Source organism: Oncorhynchus masou, chromosome 15 (assembly GCF_036934945.1).
Source record: "Oncorhynchus masou masou isolate Uvic2021 chromosome 15, UVic_Omas_1.1, whole genome shotgun sequence".
NCBI classification, from domain to species: domain Eukaryota; kingdom Metazoa; phylum Chordata; class Actinopteri; order Salmoniformes; family Salmonidae; genus Oncorhynchus; species Oncorhynchus masou.
The window spans coordinates 64966508-64985553 of NC_088226.1; the positions used below are offsets into that span (position 1 = coordinate 64966508).

The 19046-nt window shown below is 42.4% G+C and overlaps 1 long non-coding RNA gene across 1 annotated transcript; it reads right to left on the reverse strand.

Moving 5' to 3' along the window:
- Positions 1-241: 241 nt before the first annotated feature.
- LOC135556660 (uncharacterized) lies at positions 242-18821 on the reverse strand. The gene is made up of 3 exons (XR_010458035.1): positions 18281-18821; positions 4847-4950; positions 242-3074 (listed from the first exon to the last, which is right to left on the reverse strand). It is a non-coding gene; the product is annotated as an uncharacterized LOC135556660 (long non-coding RNA).
- Positions 18822-19046: the final 225 nt, after the last annotated feature.

Consider the following 19046-nt stretch of genomic DNA (forward strand, 5'->3'; position numbering starts at 1 on the left):
AGCAATAGATTAACCAATGGAGGTTTGAAAAGGTAATTAAAACAATTGTAATAATTCAAACAACAAAAACCAAATCAAACCCAGTTCAGAACTTTTGCCTTTTTGAAGGAACTTTGGAAATGGCAGCCCTGTGGAAGTCCTTCATGTTGAATGCATTCACAAACTGAAAAAAATCTATTTTGAGTTATGCCTAATAATATTCTTTTTCAAAAATGATTTGTTACTCTAAAAAATGCTGGGTTAAAAATAACCCAATTTGGGTCATTTCGACAACCCAGCACTGGGTCTCTGTTGGACAAACAGCATTGGGGTAATTGAACCCAGTGAGGGTGGGTTTTGATTCTTATCCAGCGTCTTGGGTTGTGTGCTTGACCCAACAGCTGGGTAAATTATACTATATTACTGGCTTATTTTCAGTGTCGTCCTAATTTAACATTTTCTTGCATATTTTTGCCTTCACTACCATCCCCCCACACACAATGTTGAATTTAAAATATATATTTTTATTGCCTGCATTTCAGAACATACATCACGTCAGAGAATGTACATGAATATATAAAACATTTAAATAGCACAAAGCCCTATTGTCTAAATACAGTTGAAGTCGGAAGTTTACATACACATAGGTTGGAGTCATTAAAACTTGTTCTTCACCCACTCAACAAATTTCTTGTTAACAAACTATAGTCTTGGAAAGTCGGCTCGGACATCTACTTTGTGCATGACACAAGTCATTTTTCCAACATTTGTGTACAGACATATTATTTCACTTATTCACTGTATCACAATTCCAGTGGGTCAGAAGTTTACATACACTGAGTTGACTGTGCCTTTAAACAGCTTGGAAAATGCCAGAAAATTATGTCATGGCTTTAGAAGTTTCTGATAGGCTAATTGACATCATTTGAGTCAATTGGATGTGTACCTGTGGAAGTATTTCAAGGGCTACCTTCAAACTCTGTGCCTCTTTGCTTGACATCATGGGAAAAATAAAAATAAATCAGCAAAGACCTCAGAAAATAAAATTGTAGGCCTCCACAAGTCTGGTTCATCCTTGGGAGCAATTTCCAAACACCTGAAGGTACAACGTTCATCTGTACAAACAATAGTACGCAAGTATAAACACCATGGGACCATGCAGCCTTCATTCCGCCCAGGAAGGAGACTTTCCGTCTTCTAGAGATTAACGTATTTTGGTGCAAATCAATCCCAGAACAGCAGCAAAGGACCTTGTGAAGATGCTGGAGGAAACAGGTACAAAAGTATCTATATCCACAGTAAAATGAGTGATATATCGACATAACCTGAAAGGCCGCTCAGCAAGGAAGAAGCCACTGCTCCAAAACAGCCATAAAAAGCCAGACTACGGTTTGGAACTGCACATGGGGACAAAGATCATATTTTTTGGAGAAATGTCCTCTGGTCTGATGAAACAAAAATATAACTATTTGGCCATAATAACCATCATTATGTTTGGAGGAAAAAGGGAGAGGCTTGCAAGCCAAAGAACACCATCCCAACCGTGAAGCACAGGGGTGGCAGGAGGGACTGGTGAACTTCACAAAATAGATGGCATCATGAGGATGGAACATTTTGTGGATATATTGAAGCAACATCTTAAGACATCAGTCAGGAAGTTATAGCTTGGTAGAAAATGGGTCTTCCAAATGGACAAAGACCCCAAGCATACTTCCAAAGTTGTGGCAAAATGGCTTAAGGACAACAAAGTCAAGGTAATGGAGTGGCCATTACAAAGCCCTGACCTCAATCCTATTGAAGATTTATGGGCAGAACTGAAAAAGCGTGTGCGAGCAAGGAGGCCTACAAACCTGACTCAGTTACACCAGCTCTGTCAGGAGGAATGGGCCAAAATTCACCAAACTTATTGTGGGAAGCTTGTGGAAGGCTACCCGAAACATTTGACCCAAGTTAAACAATTGAAAGGCAATGCTACCAAATACTAATTGAGTGTGTAAACTTCTGACCCACAGGGAATGTGATGAAAGAAATAAAAGCTGAAAAATCATTCTCTACTATTATTCTGACATTTCACATTCTTAAAATAAAGTGGTGATCCTAACTGACCTAAGACATGGAATTTCTTCTAGGAATTAAATGTCAGGAATTGTTAAAAACTGAGTTTAAATGTATTTGGCTAAGGTGTATGTAAACTTCCAACTTCAACTTCTCACAAGATATGATTTCATCAGATGGGATTGATTATTAGAATTCATGTATATTATTTCATGACCCAAACAGTCCAAACAGACTAAAACCTCAGTTGAAATTGATTGTGCACACTCCGATTGCAATCTGAGAAAACAAAGTGTGTGTGTGACACAGTCTCAAAATGGTACTAACACAGGTCTGTCTCAGACAGTGCCAATCAATAGATATTGACATTCACTGACACACGTCGGCCATCTTAGGTGAGAGCACACACCATGCTGTTTTGCCATACAATAATGGTCTACATTTGGGTCGAGTTAAAACATTGTTACACAAAACATTTGAAGGTCACTCTACTAAAGACATGGACTAATGACTCATTACTTAACTGTATTTCATTCATAAATGCACTTTTACAATCCCCAAAATGTAACATTTGTTTTTCAAATCAATTGTTGTGATAGAATAAAAGTGTACCAGAACACACTTCAGTAGTTGAACTAAAGGCAAACAAGCCACATACTATACTGTAGCAAAAAGCAGGCACAAATGCATTAAAAAACAAATGAAAAGTCAATTTAACAGAGATATAAAGTACCTTAAGAGCATATTAGCATTGGAATGAGACACTTATGGCTTGGGGGGGGGGGGGGTGTATCATTCCTGGCAGCTGATACACTATGGTCTTCAGGAGTTCCCATGCTGGGGCACAGTGGGAAAGTTGATATCAAAACACATAATAGGACTTGAATCACACATCCAGTGCCCCGAGCAGTGTACCTTGCTCCAATGCCTGTCCACTAATTACTGTAAACAAAATGTCAGCATTCTCCAAGAGCCAACACAAATGGGTGGTGTCTCGTCACCTCCGCCTGGTGCAGGTACTCATCCATGTTGGTCCCAACCTGTTAAGAGAAATCATTTGATTTTAGAATATGAGGACTTGTGCAAAGCCTGGAGGCCCACTGAAAATGCCATCACATACAATTGATTTTGTATATTTTATAGCCATTTACATGAATCAACACCCAATCCCTGTTTGATGCTTACATCTTCCATTTATTTGAGATTGGGGCTCATAGGTTCATTTACACAACACTAACAATCACTTGGCTACAAAGCTGATGCCTGCTGGACTGTCCATTAAATGAAGGTGCAATTTTTTTTTTTAATAACCCTGTTTCCATCCAACCATTTCATGTGGATGAATTACCTGATGCATGAAATCACGACCAGGCTGATGGGAACACTAAATGCCGGTACAATTTTATAAATGCTTACAATTTGTTCGATCTGCATGGTGGGATCTTTTTGTGGAGGTGGAGAAATGGAGGTGGAAACAACTTTATGTGCAAATATTGATATAATAACCATCATATCGAAGTAAACTTGGAGTCATGTGATCATAAGTTGTGTGGTCCTCCCACTACGACTCGGGAAAGCGTGCAGTTTATTAGACTACAGATTTAATAAATGATGAACTTCACAAGGTGATGAGCTTGATGCTGCTTTCCAATAAATGATCCTGGTGACATTATGATTGATGCTTGGCTGAAGTTTGACAAATATTGTTCTTATCCATAATAATCTCATAACGTAGGTAGCCTACCTGCATTGTATCTGCTAGTGTCACGTTAGTCGTATAGAGGAGACCAAGCCGCAGCATGGTAAGCGTACATAACTCTTTAATGAAAGTGAGAACACTGAACGAAACTATACAAAATTAACTGACGCTATATGGCTGTGCAGAACAGGCAACTAAACATAGAATAACAACCCACAAAATACCCAAGGAATATGGCTACCTAAATATGGTCCCCAATCAGAGACAACGATAAACAGCTGCCTCTGATTGGTTCTCAATCTAGGCAACCATAGACATATAAACACCTAGACCCCATGACATACAAAAACCCCTAGACATACAAAAACCCAGAGACAATACAAAAACTTAACAAACCACCCTTGTCACATCCTGACCTAACCAAAATAATAAAGAAAACAAAGATAACTAAGGTCAGGGTGTAACAGCTAGCTGTTGGCTAGAGCGCATGTGACAAGACCAGAGTGGGCACATATAATGCAACAGTTATGACAAAACCATCAGCAGAATTGAAAATGCGATGGAAACCCATTTTACTTGCATTTTCTTATTTGGCACATGGGAATTTCACTGCAAAAGTTATGTTTACTGTGTGTGCACTACGTCATCACGCACAGCCTTTAATCCGCAAAAAGTCCGTTTGTTGGAAACATCTCTGGCGGGAAAATGCTCATTGTGTTATGCAGATTTTTTTATATTCACATGAAAATATGTCGCAGATTGGATGGAAACCTACCTAATGTCTTGGAGTGTGCAGTTACGTGTAACAGATTTTGGAATGCTGTTCCCTTCATTCAAGGTTTACAAAATGCATTCTAATTTCCCCATCCATCTCCCAATGCCAAACCACTGTAAATGTACAAGCTGCAAGTCAATGAAGGACTTTCTGGTCTCATTGAAGCTGGGTCAGAATGTCTACCTGCCTATCCTGTAGACTGGTGTTGGGAGGCCCATTGGTAGAAATGTTAAAAAGATGTCACCTTGTGTATCTGGAGAGGAGAATAACTTGATTGTTTCAGGTTAAAACTGAATGAGTATCTGATGTACCACCAGCAGGGTCATTTCTAACTTTACCTGCACTTCCAAGAGAAGACCTTGGGCCTGCAAAACAAAGTTTGTCCTTGAAGACCAAGTTTCCCTGAGCAGTCCGGGTTTAGAATGTAGAAGTCCTGAACAATCTGTAGTAAAGCAGACAATTACTTTCTTTGTAATATTTTGTTTGTACAAACAAAAGCATACATTGACATAAAATGACAACATTTACATACATATGTCATGTCTTGTTATGTCTGTTCCTGTCCTTTCTCTTCACTCTCTCTCTCTGCTGGTCTTTTTAGGTTACCTTCTCTGTCTCTCATTCTTCAGCTGTTCTACATCTCCTCTAACTAGCTCATTCACTCTTTCACACCTGTTCTCTCTTCCCCCTCTGATTAGGTCTCTATTTCTTTCTCTGTTCCTGCTACTTTCAGTGTCTGATTCTTGTTTGTGTTTTTTGATGCCAGAAGCAAGCTGTCGTCTCGTTTGCTTCCACCTTGTCCTGTCCTGTCGGAGTCTGCCTGGCAGGTGCATCCTGCACTATACTAACGTTCTTTTTGTTCCGCTGACAACGTTGGAAGAGGATTTATGCCATTCCTGTTTTTCATTAAAGAACTCTGTTTTCTGTTAAAACCGCTTTTGGGTCTTCACTCAAGTTCATAACAACATATCCACAAAAATGTATGACACTTGCTAAGATCCACATCTTCCCCCCGTATCCACACCCAATGCTGTTTCTAAGCATTGTGAGACTGCCGCAAATGATTTAAGATTCTGTTATGTTGTATCCAGACAAACATATTTTCCATTGCAGTTAATCAATAATCTGGCTAACAGTTTAACACCTAACTCTCAAAGCCCTCCTGACCTCAATCTGGAACAGCTCTTCGATGTTGTCAGCACAATGTGTTGCTAATGAAGTGGGCTGTGCTTTTACTGGTTGGCTCTCCTCTGTGTCTTTCACACTCGAACACCTACAGCGCCCCCCCCCCCCCTTCTATTACAATGGTTGGATTTTCAAATCCAAACAATGTCTCAAAAAACATTTGTGAGAACCAATCAAACCCTGTCGCAACAATTTCTGAGCGAATATTGCATTCACAATCAGCCTCCTTTCCAGACCAGTGTGGTCACAGCTCTCCCTGCACTGTGAGTCAGTGCAGGGAGAATGGCCCAACCTCTTAACCGCTAGGCTACCTGCCGCCCAGGGAATCGATAGGTCACACAGCTCTCCCTGCACTGTGAGTCAGTGCAGGGAGAATGGCCCAACCTCTTAACCGCTAGGCTACCTGCCGCCCAGGGAATCGATAGGTCACACAGCTCTCCCTGCACTGTGAGTCAGTGCAGGGAGAATGGCCCAACCTCTTAACCGCTAGGCTACCTGCCGCCCAGGGAATCGATAGGTCACACAGCTCTCCCTGCACTGTGAGTCAGTGCAGGGAGAATGGCCCAACCTCTTAACCGCTAGGCTACCTGCCGCCCAGGGAATCGATAGGTCACACAGCTCTCCCTGCACTGTGAGTCAGTGCAGGGAGAATGGCCCAACCTCTTAACCGCTAGGCTACCTGCCGCCCAGGGAATCGATAGGTCACACAGCTCTCCCTGCACTGTGAGTCAGTGCAGGGAGAATGGCCCAACCTCTTAACCGCTAGGCTACCTGCCGCCCAGGGAATCGATAGGTCACACAGCTCTCCCTGCACTGTGAGTCAGTGCAGGGAGAATGGCCCAACCTCTTAACCGCTAGGCTACCTGCCGCCCAGGGAATCGATAGGTCACACAGCTCTCCCTGCACTGTGAGTCATGTGGGTCCTGTCAGCCAGGCTAGGAAATCACAGAAAATCTAATACATTTGAAATCTAATGTTTTGTAAAAATAAATCAATTTACCCACCATGCCTGAAGTATCCCGCAGACATGGATACTCTTGGACTATCGACTGTCTTGGCCCCATTCTGTCTGGACCACTGAGCCCTCTGGATCACAGTCTCCTTCATGTGCCAGGCAAGACCCGGCTACTGCTCAAGCTTTGTTGTGTCGCTTGGTGTGTCCACAGTCCTATGGAGGGCTTAAAATGAACATCTGCCACCCACCAAATGTGGTAAGATTTTGGCATTGGCGGGTAAGATGTCTATTTTTTTTTACCAGCCACATCTTTGCTGCCCAGGGAGCAGTTGTTCGGGGTTAACTGCCTTGCTCAAAGGCAGAATGGCAGATTCCACCTTGATGGCTCAGGGATTCAAACCAGCAACCTATCAGTTACTGGTCCAACGCTCTTAACTGCTAGGGGGAGATTAAGGGATAGCTTCACCCACATTTCTAAAATGAATACTTTGATGTAAGGGTTGATAAGCCAGGTCAAATGGTTAAACAAAGGCAAGGAACTGAGGAATGTGGCAGGGTCTACAGTCAATCACGGATTACAAAAAGAAAACCAACCCCATCGCGGACCAGGATGTCTTGCTCCCAGACAGACTGAATAACTTCTTTGCTCGCTTTGAGGACAATACAGTGCCACTGACACGGCCCGCTACCAAAACCTGCGGACTCTCCTTCACCGCAGCTGACGTGAGTAAAACATTTAAACGTGTTAACCCTCGCAAGGCTGCAGGCCCAGATGGCATCCCTCGCCGCGTCCTCAGAGCATGCGCAGACCAGCTGCCTGGCGTGTTTACGGACATATTCAAATCAATCCCTATCCCAGTCTGCTGTTCCCACATGCTTCAAGAGGACCACCATTGTTCCTGTTTCCAAGATAGCTAAGGTAACTGAGCTAAACAAATATCGCCCTGCAACATCACCATGCAATGCACCCTGGACTAAAGAGGCAGACTAATAGGAAAAATGTGCTAGACCCTACGAAAAGGGTCCAGTATGATCAATGGCTCATTCGAGAGAAGACCGAGTTATGCCATCAACCAGTATTGAAATCTTACATGTACGATAGATGTTTTTCAATCTAAATGTCATATTCCTATTAACTTCCAGTGTAATTAACTTCCAGTGTAGTGAGAGTGACTATCACAGTGCTACATCATACCGGCCGGAGTTCTGCCTGCTTGAACGCCAATAACTCAGATAGACATTTACATTTCAGTCACTTAGCACTTGCAGACGCTCTTATCCAGAGCGACTTACAGGAGCAATTAGGGTTAAGGGCAGGTCAACAGATGTTTCACCTAGTCAGTTCGGGTATTTGAACCAGCAACCTTTCGGTTAATGGCCCAACCTCTTAACCGCTAGGCTACCTGCCGCCCAGGGAATCGATAGGTCACTCAGAGATGCACAAAAACAATACAACATTCAAAATGGGTGAACCTTTCCTTAATAAATTCACCATGCTCAAAGGCATATTCAATGTCTGCTTTTTTCCTTTTTATCCACCTACCAATAGGTGCCCTTCTTTGCGAGGCATTGGAAAACCTGCCTGCTTTTTGTGGTTGAATCTGTGTTTCCCAGGACAGAGTTTGGGAAACCCTGCTTTTAAGGGTAGGAAGCATGAGTTTTTGCTCACCAATGTAACAACAGTGTGGCCAAGACTTAGTCATGATCTGGTTACCTATAAGTACAAAATAGTTATGTTTTTGGGTTATTGCATATTTATTACAATTATTTCCGGATATCTTCTAAACTACCCACAATGCACTATTTCTCAACGTCATATGGATGATCTAATCTGCTACAGAGTTCGTATGCTAGTTCGGTAGCTAGCTCAAACTGGCTAACATAGAACCGCATCTGTTCTCCTTTTTGTTTTGTCAACTTTTTGGCATGTTCTCTGAAGTAGGCTACAGGAGTATTGTAACTTTTTCCACCTTGGCTTAGTTCTAGCACGTTAAAGTACTAAAGTAGTTTTTTGGTTACCTGTACTTTACTATTCATATTTTTGACAACCTTTTACTCTATACGTTTTCCCTGACACCCAAAAGCACTTGTTACATTTTGAATGCTTAGCAGTACAGGAAAATGCTCAAATTCACACACTTATCAAGAGAACATCCCTGGCCATCCCTACTGTCTCTGATCTGGAGGACTCACTAAACACAAATCTTCATTTGTAAATTGTCTGACTGTTGGAGTGAGCCCCTGTATATCCGTTAAAAAATTTTTTAACTAGAAAATGGTGTCTGGTTTGAATAATTTGAAATAATTTTTACTTGTACTGTACTTCTGATACTTAAGTATATTTTAAACCAAATACTTTTAGACTTTTACTCAAGTAGTATTTTACTGGGTGACTTTCACTTGAGTCATTTTCTATTAAGGAATCTTTACTTTTACTTAAGTATGACAATTGGGTACTTTTTCCACTTCTCGTGTTGCGCATGAGATGACTAACATCTGGAATATATTTTTTTCCGCGTCCTATAGTTAGTTATTGAATTTCTCTCATTGACTCTCCCCTCGTTGACTCTCCCTCGGCCGATGAAGCGCCCGCCTGCCCCGGCATTGGTAGCTAACTCAGCCTGCACTCCTAACCTTTTACTACTGTGGGCTAAATCAGGGTCACAGAGTGATTCTTGTCAGTCTTAAACAAAATCCACTTTGAAACAGAAGTATACATCTCACACACATGGTTATGGGCTTAGAAAAAAAAAAGGAAAAAAAGAAAACAACTGTCTTTTTTTGTAATAATATTTATTAATTATGAAAAATATTAATAACAACCCCCCATGAGGCCAAAGAGTGCACTTTTGGTCATTGACTGCTACACGTTTTACCATCAGATGGGCCCCAGCCATCAATTTGTAAGTCTCTGCGGTTGTTTTAGTTGTGTTAGTTTTCTAGCTAGTCTCCAGTTGTTGGGCTCTGGCTTGTCCACCATAACCATGGTGGTTGGCTAGGCTGGCTAGGCTAATAGCTAGTTGGCTAAATAGCTAATGTTAGCTGTCTGGCTAAGAACTGCATATAGGTAACAATCTTTGATAACTGGTTAGATGGCGTTCTGTATTTCCAAGACTTTGGTTTAGTTTAAAGTATCTGTAAGCTAGGTGTTGATAGCAACTGGCTGACTCATGCAGTGCTAACATAACGTTAGCAGGCTGGTAGGGCTACCATTAGTTGGCTAGCAACCTTGCAAGTTGATTTGTAACCAATTCATAAAAGTATTTGCTTGTAAGTTGGCTGAAAATGTTAGGGGCAACTTCACCTTACACCGTAACCCAGCATTTACTGTACATCATGTACAGAGTGACTGGCATGACATAACAGCCAGCAGAGGGGGCCCGAGTAACACAAAGGGGTTGCTTCACTTTCAATCCAACAAGTGAAGCGATAAAGAAGTACATAGCGGTAATGTCCCCTAGGTCTTTGCTAATGGCTAATAAAGAGCCAGAACGTAAGAGTTTTTATTTAAAACAATGGTGTTGTTTTCTAGAGATAAAGTTTAGCATCAAACTATGTTTTAGTAATTTAGTAATGTGGTACGCACTGTATATATGTATTGTGATGCACAAGACAGGAAAAGGTTCCTTCAGGGCTGCTTGGAGATTTCACTGTTACGTAAGTTGCAAGTGCATGCATTATTCACACTACATTTACATAAGAGACAATAGGGAAATTTGTCCCGAAAGTGTGTGCGCAAGCATGTTTGTATGGCTGTTAAATTCTCTGAAATGCATTACCTTCCAGACATCTCGAAATAAATACTGCCAACGGTTTTGTTGATGCGAAGTTGTGGAGGTGGGCAAATGCCCCCAGACATCACTGTCTCCTACCAAGATGGGGGGCAATAAATGATTAAACAATAGAGAATCCATGTATACCAAACGGATCAGTCTGTATCCATCACATTATTTATTCTACTCGTCTCTTTCTCGCATGCTCACATTTTCTTCCATTTTTTGGTCACACACACACACACACACACACACATTATTTGGATCCTGTCTCTAAGGGAGGTCCATGTTGAAGCTTGTCTAAGCAAAGGCAGACTGAGGTTTCATTACACAAACAGTGGCTGGATTAGTAGCGGATTAGTTCTGGATTACTTTTGCAGGTAACAAGCTTCCCCTGAGAGCGTCGGGCTGTATCACCGCCTGGTATGGAAACTGCACCGTCTGCAACAGCAGGGCTTTCTAGAGGGTGGTGCGGTCAGTCCAAAGCATCATTGGGCGCACACTGCCTGCCCTCCAGGACATCTACAGCACGCGGTATCACAGGAAGGCCTAAAAGATCATCAAGGATCTCAGCCACCTGAGCCATGGCCTATTCACCCCGCTAGCATCTCGAAGGAAATGAGTACAGATCCATCAAAGCTGGGGCCGAGAGACAAACGGCTTCCATTTCTAGGCCATCAGACTATTAAAAAGTACCCCCAGCCAAACCCTCCCCTAACCCGGACGACGTTGGGCCAATTGTGCACCGCCCTATGGGAATCTCGTGACGGCCGGTTGTGACACAGCCTGGGATCAAACCCCAGGCTGTAGTGACGCCGCAACACTGCGATGCAGTTCCTTAGACCGCTGCAGTACTCGGGAGGCTCTGTTAACATACTGTTTTACCCACTTTATATGTATATAACATATTCTAGTCATTGCTCAACCTATATACACTACCGTTCAAGATTTTGGGGTCACTTAGAAATGTCCTTGTTTTTGAAAAGCACATTTTTTGTCCATTAAAATATTTAATTGATCAGAAATACAGTGTAGACATTGTTAATGTTGTAAATGACTATTGAAGCTGGAAACATCTGATTTTTTAATGGAAAATCTACATAGGCGTACAGAGGCCGTTGTGTTAGCTAATCCAAGTTTATCATTTTAAAAGGCTAATTGATCATTAGAAACCCTTTTGCAATTGTTAGCACAGCTGAAAACTGTTGTTCTGAATAAAGAAGCAATAAAACTGACCTTCTTTAGACGAGATGAGTGTCTGGAGCATCAGCATTTGTGGGTTCGATTACAGACTCAAAATGGCCAGAAACAAATAACTTTCTTCTGAAACTTGTCACTCTATTCTTGTTCTGAGAAAGGAAGGCTATTCCATGCAAGAAATTGGCAAGAAACTAAAGATCTCGTGCAACGCTGTGTACTACTCCCTTCACAGAACAGCGCAAACTGGCTCTAACCAGAATAGAAAGAGGAGAGGGAGGGCTCGGTGCACAACTGAGCAAGAGGACAAGTACATTATTAGAGTGTCAAGTTTGAAAAACAGTCACCTCACAAGTCCTCAACTGGCAGCTTCATTAAATAGTACCCGCAAAACACCAGTCTCAACATCAACAGTGAGGAGACGACTCCGGGATGCTGGCCTTCTAGGCAGAGTTGCAAAGAAAAAGCCATATCTCAGACTGGCCAATAAAAATAAAATATTAAGATGGGCAAAAGAACAAACACTGGACAGGAAGATTGGAAAAAAAGTGTTATAGACAGACAAATCTAAGTTTGAGGTGTTCTGTTCACAAAGAAGAACATTAGTAAAAAGACGCTGAAGGAAGGCTATCACTCCATTTTGCAATGCCATACCCTGTGGACAGCGCTTAATTGGAGCCAATTTCCTCCTACAACAGGACAATGACCCAAAGTGCAGCTCCAAACTACGCAATAACTATTTAGGGAATAAGCAGTCAGCTGGTATTCTGTCTATAATGGAGTGGCCAGCACAGTCACCAGATCTCAACCCTATTGAGCTGTTGTGGGAGCAGCTTGACCGTATGGTATGCAAAAAGTGCCCATCAAGCCAATCCAAGATGAGGGAGGTGCTTCAAAAGTCGGAGGGTCAAATCTCTTCAATGACCTCAACAAATTAACAACTAGAATGCCTAAGGTCTGCAAGGCTGTAATTGCTGCAAATGGAGGAGGATTCTTTGACGAAAGCAAAGTTTGAAGGACACAATTATTATTTCAATTAAAAGTCATTTATAACCTTGTAAATATCTTGACTATATTTCCTATTAGTTTTTGCAACTAATTTCATCTATGTTTTCATGGAAAACAAGGACATTTCTAAGTGACCCCAGACTAAGAGAACGGTAGTGTAACTATTGTGGTTACAAATCGTCTTGCAACGCTTTTTAGCCTGCTAACATTAGCCCTACTAGCCTGCAAATGTTAGCTCTACCAGCCTGCAGTGGTGGAAAAAGTACCCAATTGTCATACTTGAGTAAAAGTACATTTACCTTCATAGAAAAATACTAAAGTAAAAGTTACCTAGTAAAATTCTACTGAAGTAAAAGTATTTGGTATTAAATATACTTAAGTATCAAAAGTAAATGTAATTACAAAAAGTAAATGTATAAATCATTTCAAATTCCTTATATTAAGCAAACCAGATTTTCTTGTTTTTTAAATTTACGGGATAGCCGGGGGCACACTCCAACATCATTTACAAACAAAGCATTTGTGTTTATTGATTCCGGCAGATCAGATGAAGTAGGGATGACAAGGGATTTTCTCTAAGTGTGTGAATTAGACAAAATGTTTTCCTTCAAAATGTAATGAATACTTAAAATGTTGCTTCTAGTGCCGACCGTGCAGTAACATCTAACAAGTAATCTAAAAATTTCACAACTACCACACACACACACACACACACACACGTAAAGGACTGAATAAGAATATGTACATATAAATATATGGATGAGCGATGGCCGAACGGCATAGGCAAGATGCAGTAGATGGTATAGAGTACAGTATATACATATGAGATGAGTAACGTAGGGTATGTAAACATTATATAAAGGGGCATTGTTTAAAGTGACTAGTGATGCATCCATTACATCCATTTTTTTATTATTAAAGTGGATAGAGATTTGAGTCAATATGTTGGCAGCAGCCACTCAATGTTAGTGATGGCTGTTAAACAGTCTGATGGCCTTGAGATAGAAGCTGTCTCTTGGTCCCAGCTTTGATGCGCCTGTACTGACCTCACCTTCTGGATGATAGCGGGGGGAACCGGCAGTGGGTCGGGTGGTTGCTGTCCTTGATGATCTTTATGGTCTTCATGTGACATCGGGTGGTGTAGGTGTCCTGGAGGGCAGGTAGTTTGCCCCCGGTGATGCGTTGTGCAGACCTGACTACCATCTGGAGAGCTTTACGGTTGTGGGCAGAGCAGTTGCCGTACCAGGCGGTAATACAGCCCGACAGGATGCTCTCGATTGTGCACTTGTAAATGTTTGTGAGTGTTTTCGGTGACAAGCCAAATTTCTTCACCATGCTGTCTGTGTGGGTGGACCATTTCAGTTTGTCCGTGATGTGTACAACTTAAAAAAAAAAAAACTTTCCACCTTCTCCACTATTGTCCGGTTGATGTGGATAGGGGGGTGCTCCCTTGCTGTTTCCTGAAGTCCACAATCATCTCCTTAGTTTTGTTGACGTTGAGGGTGAGGTTACCTCCTCCCTGTAGGCCGTCTCGTCGATGTTGGTAATCAAGCCTACCACTGTAGTGTTGTCGGCAAACTTGATGATTGAGTTGGAGGCGTGCATGGCCACACAGTCATGGGTGAACAGGGAGTACAGGAGAGGGCTGAGAATGCACCCTTGTGGGGCCCCCCAGTGTTGAGGATCAGTGGGGTGGAGATGTTGTTTCCTACCCTCACCACCTGGGGCGGCCCATCAGAAAGTACAGGACTCAGTTGCACAGGGCGGGGTCGAGACCCAGGGTCTCGAGCTTGATGACGAGTTTGGAGGGTACTATGGTGTTAAATTCTGAGCTGTAAATCGATGAACAGCATTTTTACATAGGTATTTCTCTTGTCCAGATGGGTTAGGACAGTGTGATTATGATTGCGTCGTCCTTTGGACCTATTGGGGCGGTAAGCAAATTGGAATGGGTCTAGGGTGTCAGGTAGGGGGAGGTGATATGATCCTTGACTAGTCTCTTCAAGCACTTCATGATGACGGAAGTGAGTGCTACAGGGCGATAGTTGTTTAGCTCAGTTACCTTAGCTTTCTTGGGAACAGGAACAGTGGTGGACCACTTGAAGCATATGGGAACAGCAGACTGGGATAGGGATTGATTTGAATATGTCCGTAAATATGCCAGGCAGCTGGTTTACGCATGCTCCGAGGGCGCGGCTAGGGATGCCGTCTGGGCCTGCAGCCTTGCGAGGGCTAACACGTTTAAATGTCTTACTCACGTTGGCTGTGCTGAAGGAGAGCCCACAGGTTTTTGGTAGCGGCCGTGTCAGTGGCACTGTATTGTCCTCAAAGCGAGCAAAGAAGTTGTTTAGTTTGTCTGGGAGCAAGACGTCGGTGTCCACGATGGGGCTGGTTTTCTCTTTGTAATCCGTGATTGACTGTAGACCCTGCCACATACGTCTCGTGTCTGAGCCGTTGAATTGCGATTCTACTTTGTCTCTATACTGATGCTTAGCTTGTTTGATTGCCTGTTTGTATTCGGTCAGGTTTCCGGTCGCCTTGCCCTGATTAAAAGCAGTGGTTCGCGCTTTCAGTTTTGCGCGAATGCTGCCATCAATCCACGGTTTCTGGTTGGGGAATGTTTTAATAGTCACCATGGGTACAACATCACCGATGCACTTGCTAATAAACTCGCTCACCGAACCAGCATATACATCAATGCTGTTGTCTGAGGCTATCCGGAACATATCCCAGTCCACGAGATCAAAGCAATCTTGAAGTGTGGAATCACATTGGTTGGACCAATGTTGAACAGACCTGAGCATGGGCGTTTCCTGTTTGTGTCTGTCTATAGGCTGGGAGCAACAAAATGGAGTCGTGGTCAAAAGGAGTGCGAGGGAGGGCTTTGCATACGTCGCGGGAAGTTAGAGTAGCAATGATCAAGACTTTTGCCAGCCCGGGTCGCGCATTCGATATGCTGATAAAATTTAGGGAGCCTTGTTTTCAGATTAGCCTTGTTAAAATCCCCAGCTACAATAAATGCATCCTCAGGATGTGGTTTCCAGTTTACATAGAGTCCAATGAAGTTCTTTCAGGGCCATTGAGGTGTCTGCTTGAGGGGGTATATACATATATACACGGCTGTGAATATAATCAAAAAGAATTCTCTTGGTAGATAATGAGGTCGGCATTTGATTGTTAGGAATTCTAGGTCAGGTGAACAAAAGGACTGAGTTCCTGTATGTTGTTATGATCACACCACGACTCGTTAATCATAAGGCATACCCCCCCTTCCCTTCTTACCAGAGAGATGTTTGTTTCTGTCGGCGCGATGCAGGAAGAAACCAGGTGGCTGTACCAACTCCGACAGCGTGTCTCGAGTGAGCCATGTCTCTGTGAAACAAAGAACGTTAGGTCTCTAATGTTTCTCTGGAAGGCAACCTTTGCTCGAATTTCGTCCACTTTGTTGTCAAGAGACTGGCGAGTAGTATACTCATGAGCGATGTGCCCGTCTACGGAGCCTGACCAGAACCCCGCTCCAGCTGCCCCCTTCTGCGGCGCCATTGATTTGGGTCACCTATTGGGATCTGATCCATTGTCCTGGGTGGTGGTCCAAACAGAGGATCCGCTTCGGAAAAGTATTCCTGGTCGTAATGTTGGTAAGTTGACGTTGCTCTTACATCCAATAATTCTTTCCGGCTGTATGTATTAAGACTTAAGATTTCCTGGGGTAACAGTGTACGAAAAAAATCCATAAAAAAATAATGCATAGTTTCCTTAGAACGCAAACACTTTTGGGTGTCAGGGAAAATGTATGGAGTAGAAAGTACATTATTTTCTTTAGGAATGTAGTGGAGTAACAGTAGTTAAAAATATAAATAGTACAGATAAAGTACAGATACCCCATGACTTAAGTGCTTTACATCACTGCCAGCCTACTAACGTTACTGCATGAGTCAGCCAGTTGCTAGCAACACCTAGCTTACAGCTACATTAAAGTAAACCAAGGTTTTTCAAATACATCATCTAACCGGTTATCAAAATAATGTTACCAATATATGCCAACTATCACAGTGGACATAGCTAAGTAGTAAGTCAGAGAACACAAAACTAGCCTAGCACAGACAGGAACCCATAGAACACAATAAAAAGCCAGCGGATATAAAATAGAGAGTGTCACGGTTTTCTGTAGGTGAAAGAGTCAGACCAAAATGCGGCGTGGCTATTACGATCCATGTTTAATGAAACAGAGATAAACACGAATCAAATACAAACGTAACAAGAAAACCGAAACAGCCTAATACTGGTGCAAACTAACACACGACAGACAAAAGGACAATCACCCACCAAAACCCAACACCAAACAGGCTACCTAAATATGGTTCCCAATCAGAGACAATGACTAACACCTGCCTCTGATTGAGAACCATATCAGGCCAAACACAGAAACCGACAAACTAGACACACAACATAGAATGCCCACTCAGATCACACCCTGACCATACAAAACATATAAACATACAAAGCAAACTATGGTCAGGGTGTGACAGAGAGCAGAGTCTTGCCGATTGACGGCCGAGTTAGCTACCAAAGAAGAGCCAAGAAAAGGCATTTCAGAGTGAGAGGCTGTTTCAGCAGCCTCGGGAGAGTCCGCTAATCCAATAGTGATATACTGAGGTAAATCCAATGTAGATAGATTCCAGAGGCGGCATTGGGCAAAGGAGACGAATGGAAGAATCAACAATAAGACTGAGATCGGAGTAAGGCTCCAGCAGATAGAAATTATCACAATACCAGTGAGTCAGCTACTGTAGCACACTAGTACTAAGCCAAGTTTGATAACCTCTGGTAACCTACTTTGCGGAGAACTGGTCAAAAAAGTTGACCAAAAAAAATGCAGAATGGAAGATACAAAGAAGAGACAAGGTACTAAACAATTAGAGCAGGAATGATTTTCCACTTTCCTTTTGAGCCAGAGGCAAGCCTGCTGGTGATGCAGGAGAGGTCAGAGCTGCCTCGACTGGAGCAGCCGAGTAGAATCACACGGCCCCCACGTGTGGGGAATCTGATTGGTTGTATACGTCACACCTCACGATTGAAGCTCACCACTGCCAACACTCATATGCATGGGTAGTGGCTAACATTAGCCAGCTCGAGCTAGCTAACACAGAGTACATTCTCCATATGACATTGAGAAATAGTGCATTGTGGGTAGTTTAGAAGATATCCAGAAGTTAATTGATATAAAATAAAAATCATGTTTGTAGTTATAGGTAATCAGAATGTGACAACTCAGTTAAAGTCTTTGACCAGAGTGTGCTACTTTGGTGAGTAAAAACTCATTCTTCATATCCTTTAAATTTTCCTGAATGCACTGGATTGAAGTGTTGGGGAAGCTACTCTGAAAATATAGTTTACCAAGCTACCAATTACTATACACTACATGTTAAGCTAAACTAAAGCTACCCTTCAGAAAAATATAGTTTACTTAACTACTTTTTCAAAGTAACTTTAGATAACTACTTTGTGATACATTATAATTTCTGCATCTGAAACATCACACTACACATTGCAAGAACAGATCACTCTGGAGTCAGATGTTAACAGAATGTGTAATTTAGCCTATTAAACACAAAAGGTACGTTGTTTCAAGGGAGAATGAGGCAATTGCTTACTTTTTTTTGCAAAAACAGTAATGTGTAGTTCCAGTAGTTAGCTACACCACTTCATAGCAAAAAAAAAAAATTACATTCTGAAAAGACCTCTCCATCACGGTCTCCCCCTCCCAGAGTGCAAAGAATCCTGGCCTGACCCTGGACAACATCCTGTCGTTCTCTGCAAACATCAAAACAGTGACTCGTTCCTGCAGGTTCATGCTCTACAACAAACTTTTCTCACACAGGAAGCTGCGCAGGCCCTAATCCAGGCACTCGTCATATTCCGTCTGGAATACCGCAACTCTGTTGGCTGGGCTCCGTGTTTCTGCCATCAAACCCCTGCAACTTATCCACAACACCGCAGCCCATCTGGTGTTCAACCTTCCCAAGTTCTCCCATGTCTCCCCGCTCCTCCGTACACTCAATTGGTTTCTAGTCGAAGTTCACATCCACTACAAGACCTTAGTGCTTGCCTACGGAGTCTAAGGATAACTGCCCCTCCCTACCTTCAGGTTATAGTGAAATTTACACCTGAACCAGAGCACTTCATTCCACCACCTTTGGTCTCTTGACTGCAAAATGTAAATCAATTACTAGTTGAACTACATGTAGTTCACTACTCCCCAACACTGCTGGTTTGGAAAGTTGCCTCACAAGAATTGTATCATACTTTCCCTACTGATTTGATCAGATTTTATTGGGCATCATATCATGTAGCAGGCGATAACTATGTAAATCATTAGTGCTCTATTGATAAATACTTGCCTGACAAATGTACAGTACT